This window comes from Gobio gobio (assembly GCF_949357685.1).
Source record: "Gobio gobio genome assembly, chromosome: 6".
Taxonomy (NCBI): domain Eukaryota; kingdom Metazoa; phylum Chordata; class Actinopteri; order Cypriniformes; family Gobionidae; genus Gobio; species Gobio gobio.
In genome coordinates this window covers 46,114,575-46,121,750 of record NC_137102.1, presented here as the reverse complement: position 1 = coordinate 46,121,750, position 7,176 = coordinate 46,114,575, and positions in this window count along the sequence as shown.

Below are 7,176 nucleotides of genomic sequence, written 5' to 3'. Positions count from 1 at the left end.
TGACAGAAGATCAGAATCCACCCCAAATTTAATGAACATTTGCAGACTGTAGCGCGCGCTTGATAAACATGACTTTATACGTTGTTGTGAACGATATTATCGTTAGTTATCTTTTGTTATCGTTCGAGTGGGCCTTAGGGCGGGAGCAGCAAACTGTTGCTATTATTTTATGTCACTTTTGTGGTTTGAAAACACTGTAGAAACTATATCCTTGTATTAAAAAAGAATAATTTTACTTTAGTTACTTGGAACAGTGTTACTTACAAAAAAGACACACAACACCGCCATAAACGAAGACAACTAATTTGTCTCAGCGGTCAGTGTTCTTCAACTTTATATTATTATAATTTTGTAGATAAAAGAGCGGTAGGAGAGTAGTCTGAATTGGGTTCCAGCATCTTGCGTTGGTTCACACATTGAACTCATTGCGCCAGCCACGAGTGTTTCCAAGTCCACGGGGATCGCATCAGTTGATTCGCTATTTCGCTTACCAACGTCTCGTGCGTGAACACCGCGTTTTGACCCATTTTGTCTGTGCATTCGCTCATCTGGTCAGATGATGTCCTGTGAGGACAGCGATTGGCTCTTGTCTCAGACCTTCCCCGAGGTGTTTGGACGAGTGATTAACACCCAGTTTGTAACCTCTACAGTGAACTTCCTACCGCTCCGATCAAACAAGCTTTAGCGAGATCCTTATGTAACCTCACCATGTAGAAATACTTCTCAATTGTGGTTGGCTGGTGAACTATGACAAACAAAATATTTGATGTGAAGAACACAAACATTTAGACATTTGTTTTAGATTTTTCGATGTTTTATAATGTAATGCCACTATTCTGTCTAAAACAACGCAAACTATTCAAAGTGAAACGGAGGAGGTGGGTATATGTAAATGAGTTCCCTGTGATTGGTCCAAACACTACGTTCTGGTGCTTACGTCTTTTTTGAGCTAAGAATTTAATAATATTCGTTGTTACGTTGTTTGTTTGCTATTTTATTAATTTAAGTACCCTCAGGTTCTGTTGTGATTGTACAGTCTTTATTTTTTTATTTTCCTGTTATTGTTACTAAAACAGTACAATCTGTATCAAGATCGCCTCCTACATTTTTTCTTAGAATTGCGAGATATAAAGTGGCAATAGCGCGTTATAATATCAGAATTGTGAGATGTGAAGTCTTTTCTTGCAATTGCGAGTTTAGCTGTATCTCGCAATTCTGTCTTTTTTTCTCGCAATTGACTTTTTTTCTTGCAACTCTGACATCTTTTCTCAGAATTGTGCAATAAAAACTCACAATTACGAGAAACAAAGTCAGAATTGCGAGATAAAAACTTGCAATTCTTACTTTTTTCTCACATTTGCAGGTTTAGGCTATATCTCGCAATTCTGAGTTTTCTCTCGCAATTGCAAGTTTATATATTGCAATTATGACTTATTTTCTCAGAACTGTGATATAAACTCGCAATTGGGACTTATAAAGTCCAATTCTGAGGAAAAAACGGCTGAATATTTCTCAGAATTGCAAATTTATATCTTGCAAATTCTGACGTTATAACATCCAATTGTGACATTATAAATCTATCCAACTTTTTTCAACAGTGTTTGCTTCGAGAACACGGTTGAAACTATTGTAAGAAAAAAGAAAACAGTGTACGTGGGATAGTCTTTACTTTATTTACAAAAAAGACATAAGCCATACCAAGTTCACTTAGAATAGGGTCCACACCAGAGCTCTGGTGCGACAATAATAACAACACCGAAGAGCGATATTGTTGGAATCATGTTCAAAACGTTTTTTTTTTTTTTAGTTGATGAACAATAAAATGATTGACAGAAGATCAGAATCCACCCCAAATTTAATGAACATTTGCAGACTGTAGCGCGCGCTTGATAAACATGACTTTATACGTTGTTGTGAACGATATTATCGTTAGTTATCTTTTGTTATCGTTCGAGTGGGCCTTAGGGCGGGAGCAGCAAACTGTTGCTATAATTTTATGTCACTTTTGTGGTTTGAAAACACTGTAGAAACTATATCCTTGTATTAAAAAATAATAATTTTACTTTAGTTACTTGGAACAGTGTTACTTACAAAAAAGACACACAACACGAAGACAACTAATTTGTCTCAGCGGTCAGTGTTCTTCAACTTTATATTATTATAATTTTGTAGATAAAAGAGCGGTAGGAGAGTAGTCTGAATTGGGTTCCAGCATCTTGTGTTGGTTCACACATTGAACTCATTGCGCCAGCCGCGAGTGTTTCCAAGTCCACGGGGATCGCATCAGTTGATTCGCTATTTCGCTTACCAACGTCTCGTGCGTGAACACCGCGTTTTGACCCATTTTGTCTGTGCACTTGCTCATCTGGTCAGATGATGTCCTGTGAGGACAGCGATTGGCTCTTGTCTCAGACCTTCCCCGAGGTGTTTGGACGAGTGATTAACACCCAGTTTGTAACCTCTACAGTGAACTTCCTACCGCTCCGATCAAACAAGCTTTAGCGAGATCCTTGTGTAACCTCACCAGGTAGAAATACTTCTCAATTGTGGTTGGCTGGTGAACTATGACAAACAAAATATTTGATGTGAAGAACACAAACATTTAGACATTTGTTTTAGATTTTTCGATGTTTTATAATGTAATGCCACTATTCTGTCTAAAACAACGCAAACTATTCAAAGTGAAACGGAGGAGGTGGGTATATGTAAATGAGTTCCCTGTGATTGGTCCAAACACTACGTTCTGGTGCTTACGTCTTTTTTGAGCTAAGAATTTAATAATATTCGTTGTTACGTTGTTTGTTTGCTATTTTATTAATTTAAGTACCCTCAGGTTCTGTTGTGATTGTACAGTCTTTATTTTTTTATTTTCCTGTTATTGTTACTAAAACAGTACAATCTGTATCAAGATCGCCTCCTACATTTTTTCTTAGAATTGCGAGATATAAAGTGGCAATAGCGCGTTATAATATCAGAATTGTGAGATGTGAAGTCTTTTCTTGCAATTACGAGTTTAGCTGTATCTCGCAATTCTGTCTTTTTTTCTCGCAATTGACTTTTTTTCTTGCAACTCTGACATCTTTTCTCAGAATTGTGCAATAAAAACTCACAATTACGAGAAACAAAGTCAGAATTGCGAGATAAAAACTTGCAATTCTTACTTTTTTCTCACATTTGCAGGTTTAGGCTATATCTCGCAATTCTGAGTTTTCTCTCGCAATTGCAAGTTTATATATTGCAATTATGACTTATTTTCTCAGAACTGTGATATAAACTCGCAATTGGGACTTATAAAGTCCAATTCTGAGGAAAAAACGGCTGAATATTTCTCAGAATTGCAAATTTATATCTTGCAAATTCTGACGTTATAACATCCAATTGTGACATTATAAATCTATCCAACTTTTTTCAACAGTGTTTGCTTCGAGAACACGGTTGAAACTATTGTAAGAAAAAAGAAAACAGTGTACGTGGGATAGTCTTTACTTTATTTACAAAAAAGACATAAGCCATACCAAGTTCACTTAGAATAGGGTCCACACCAGAGCTCTGGTGCGACAATGATAACGACACCGAAGAGCGATATTGTTGGAATCATGTTCAAAACGTTTTTTTTTTTTTTTAGTTGATGAACAATAAAATGATTGACAGAAGATCAGAATCCACCCCAAATGTAATGAACATTTGCAGACTGTAGCGCGCGCTTGATAAACATGACTTTATACGTTGTTGTGAACGATATTATCGTTAGTTATCTTTTGTTATCGTTCGAGTGGGCCTTAGGGCGGGAGCAGCAAACTGTTGCTATAATTTTATGTCACTTTTGTGGTTTGAAAACACTGTAGAAACTATATCCTTGTATTAAAAAATAATAATTTTACTTTAGTTACTTGGAACAGTGTTACTTACAAAAAAGACACACAACACGAAGACAACTAATTTGTCTCAGCGGTCAGTGTTCTTCAACTTTATATTATTATAATTTTGTAGATAAAAGAGCGGTAGGAGAGTAGTCTGAATTGGGTTCCAGCATCTTGTGCTGGTTCACACATTGAACTCATTGCGCCAGCCGCGAGTGTTTCCAAGTCCACGGGGATCGCATCAGTTGATTCGCTATTTCGCTTACCAACGTCTCGTGCGTGAACACCGCGTTTTGACCCATTTTGTCTGTGCACTCGCTCATCTGGTCAGATGATGTCCTGTGAGGACAGCGATTGGCTCTTGTCTCAGACCTTCCCCGAGGTGTTTGGACGAGTGATTAACACCCAGTTTGTAACCTCTACAGTGAACTTCCTACCGCTCCGATCAAACAAGCTTTAGCGAGATCCTTATGTAACCTCACCATGTAGAAATACTTCTCAATTGTGGTTGGCTGGTGAACTATGACAAACAAAATATTTGATGTGAAGAACACAAACATTTAGACATTTGTTTTAGATTTTTCGATGTTTTATAATGTAATGCCACTATTCTGTCTAAAACAACGCAAACTATTCAAAGTGAAACGGAGGAGGTGGGTATATGTAAATGAGTTCCCTGTGATTGGTCCAAACACTACGTTCTGGTGCTTACGTCTTTTTTGAGCTAAGAATTTAATAATATTCGTTGTTACGTTGTTTGTTTGCTATTTTATTAATTTAAGTACCCTCAGGTTCTGTTGTGATTGTACAGTCTTTATTTTTTTATTTTCCTGTTATTGTTACTAAAACAGTACAATCTGTATCAAGATCGCCTCCTACATTTTTTCTTAGAATTGCGAGATATAAAGTGGCAATAGCGCGTTATAATATCAGAATTGTGAGATGTGAAGTCTTTTCTTGCAATTGCGAGTTTAGCTGTATCTCGCAATTCTGTCTTTTTTTCTCGCAATTGACTTTTTTTCTTGCAACTCTGACATCTTTTCTCAGAATTGTGCAATAAAAACTCACAATTACGAGAAACAAAGTCAGAATTGCGAGATAAAAACTTGCAATTCTTACTTTTTTCTCACATTTGCAGGTTTAGGCTATATCTCGCAATTCTGAGTTTTCTCTCGCAATTGCAAGTTTATATATTGCAATTATGACTTATTTTCTCAGAACTGTGATATAAACTCGCAATTGTGAGTTATAAAGTCCAATTCTGAGGAAAAAACGGCTGAATATTTCTCAGAATTGCAAATTTATATCTTGCAAATTCTGACGTTATAACATCCAATTGTGACATTATAAATCTATCCAACTTTTTTCAACAGTGTTTGCTTCGAGAACACGGTTGAAACTATTGTAAGAAAAAAGAAAACAGTGTACGTGGGATAGTCTTTACTTTATTTACAAAAAAGACATAAGCCATACCAAGTTCACTTAGAATAGGGTCCACACCAGAGCTCTGGTGCGACAATGATAACGACACCAAAGAGCGATATTGTTGGAATCATGTTCAAAACGTTTTTTTTTTTTTTTAGTTGATGAACAATAAAATGATTGACAGAAGATCAGAATCCACCCCAAATGTAATGAACATTTGCAGACTGTAGCGCGCGCTTGATAAACATGACTTTATACGTTGTTGTGAACGATATTATCGTTAGTTATCTTTTGTTATCGTTCGAGTGGGCCTTAGGGCGGGAGCAGCAAACTGTTGCTATAATTTTATGTCACTTTTGTGGTTTGAAAACACTGTAGAAACTATATCCTTGTATTAAAAAATAATAATTTTACTTTAGTTACTTGGAACAGTGTTACTTACAAAAAAGACACACAACACCGCCATAAACGAAGACAACTAATTTGTCTCAGCTGTCAGTGTTCTTCAACTTTATATTATTATAATTTTGTAGATAAAAGAGCGGTAGGAGAGTAGTCTGAATTGGGTTCCAGCATCTTGTGCTGGTTCACACATTGAACTCATTGCGCCAGCCGCGAGTGTTTCCAAGTCCACGGGGATCGCATCAGTTGATTCGCTATTTCGCTTACCAACGTCTCGTGCGTGAACACCGCGTTTTGACCCATTTTGTCTGTGCACTCGCTCATCTGGTCAGATGATGTCCTGTGAGGACAGCGATTGGCTCTTGTCTCAGACCTTCCCCGAGGTGTTTGGACGAGTGATTAACACCCAGTTTGTAACCTCTACAGTGAACTTCCTACCGCTCCGATCAAAAAAGCTTTAGCGAGATCCTTATGTAACCTCACTAGGTAGAAATACTTCTCAATTGTGGTTGGCTGGTGAACTATGACAAACAAAATATTTGATGTGAAGAACACAAACATGTAGACATTTGTTTTAGATTTTTTGATGTTTTATAATGTAATGCCACTATTCTGTCTAAAACAACGCAAACTATTCAAAGTGAAACGGAGGAGGTGGGTATATGTAAATGAGTTCCCTGTGATTGGTCCAAACACTACATTCTGGTGCTTACGTCTTTTTTGAGCTAAAAAGTTAAAAAAAAATCTCCCAATTCTCAGAATTGTGCTATAAAAACTCACAATTACGAGAAATAAAGTCAGATATAAACTCGCAATTCTTACTTTTTTCTCACATTTGCAGGTTTAGGCTATATCTCGCAATTCTGAGTTTTCTCTCGCAATTGCAAGTTTATATATTGCAATTATGACTTATTTTCTCAGAACTGTGATATAAACTCGCAATTGCGAGTTATAACGTCCAATTCTGAGGAAAAAACGGCTGAATATTTCTCAGAATTGCAAATTTATATCTTGCAAATTCTGACGTTATAACATCCAATTGTGACATTATAAATCTATCCAACTTTTTTCAACAATGTTTGCTTCGAGAACACGGTTGAAACTATTGTAAGAAAAAAGAAAACAGTGTACGTGGGATAGTCTTTAATTTATTTACAAAAAAGACATAAGCCATACCAAGTTCACTTAGAATAGGGTCCACACCAGAGCTCTGGTGCGACAATGATAACGACACCGAAGAGCGATATTGTTGGAATCATGTTCAAAACGTTTTTTTTTTTTTTTAGTTGATGAACAATAAAATGATTGACAGAAGATCAGAATCCACCCCAAATTGAATGAACATTTGCAGACTGTAGCGCGCGCTTGATAAACATGACTTTATACGTTGTTGTGAACGATATTATCGTTAGTTATCTTTTGTTATCGTTCGAGTGGGCCTTAGGGCGGGAGCAGCAAACTGTTGCTATAATTTTATGTCACTTTTGTG